Source organism: Chrysochloris asiatica, unplaced genomic scaffold (assembly GCF_000296735.1).
Source record: "Chrysochloris asiatica unplaced genomic scaffold, ChrAsi1.0 scaffold00054, whole genome shotgun sequence".
Lineage (NCBI taxonomy): Eukaryota > Metazoa > Chordata > Mammalia > Afrosoricida > Chrysochloridae > Chrysochloris > Chrysochloris asiatica.
In genome coordinates this window covers 7,976,392-7,977,029 of record NW_006408572.1, presented here as the reverse complement: position 1 = coordinate 7,977,029, position 638 = coordinate 7,976,392, and positions in this window count along the sequence as shown.

Sequence of the window (638 nt, the reverse complement as noted above, 5' to 3'; positions counted from 1 at the left end):
AGGCTTTCTGCTCCCGTAAAGATTTACAGCCTCGGAAACCCTGTACAGGGTCGCTATGGGTCGGAACCGACTCGATGGCACTTAACAACAACAACGGGCTTCTTAGGCATTCCGGCCATTCCCACAAAAGCCAAAAACAAACAAACAAAAAAAACTCGAAGCCCATTGCCCGCGAGTGGAATTTCGATTCATAGCGACACTATAGGACAGAGTAGATTTTCAAAGCTGCAGATCTTTAGGAAACAGACCGCTGCAAGGTCTTTCTCCCACAGAATGGCTGGTGGGTTCCTTTTGATTAGAAGCCGAGTACTTAACCACAATGCTACCAGTGAATATGAAAGAGCTTGTCCATTTCATACACAGACTCACAAATTAAATATCTAACCCACTTTCTCCTGAACTCCAGAATCAATTGTTTATTTGTTATCTCCACTTGGGTATCAACTAGACATGTTGTTAGGTGTCCTGAAGTTGATCGAACTTACAGTGACATCATGTGATAGAGGAAAACTTTCTCATAGGATTCTGGAGCCCTGGTGAGACACTGGAGGATGAGCACTGGACTGCTAACCACAAGATCGGCAGTTCAAACCCACCAGTCACTCTTTGAAAATCCTATACAGGGTAGCTGAGTCCAA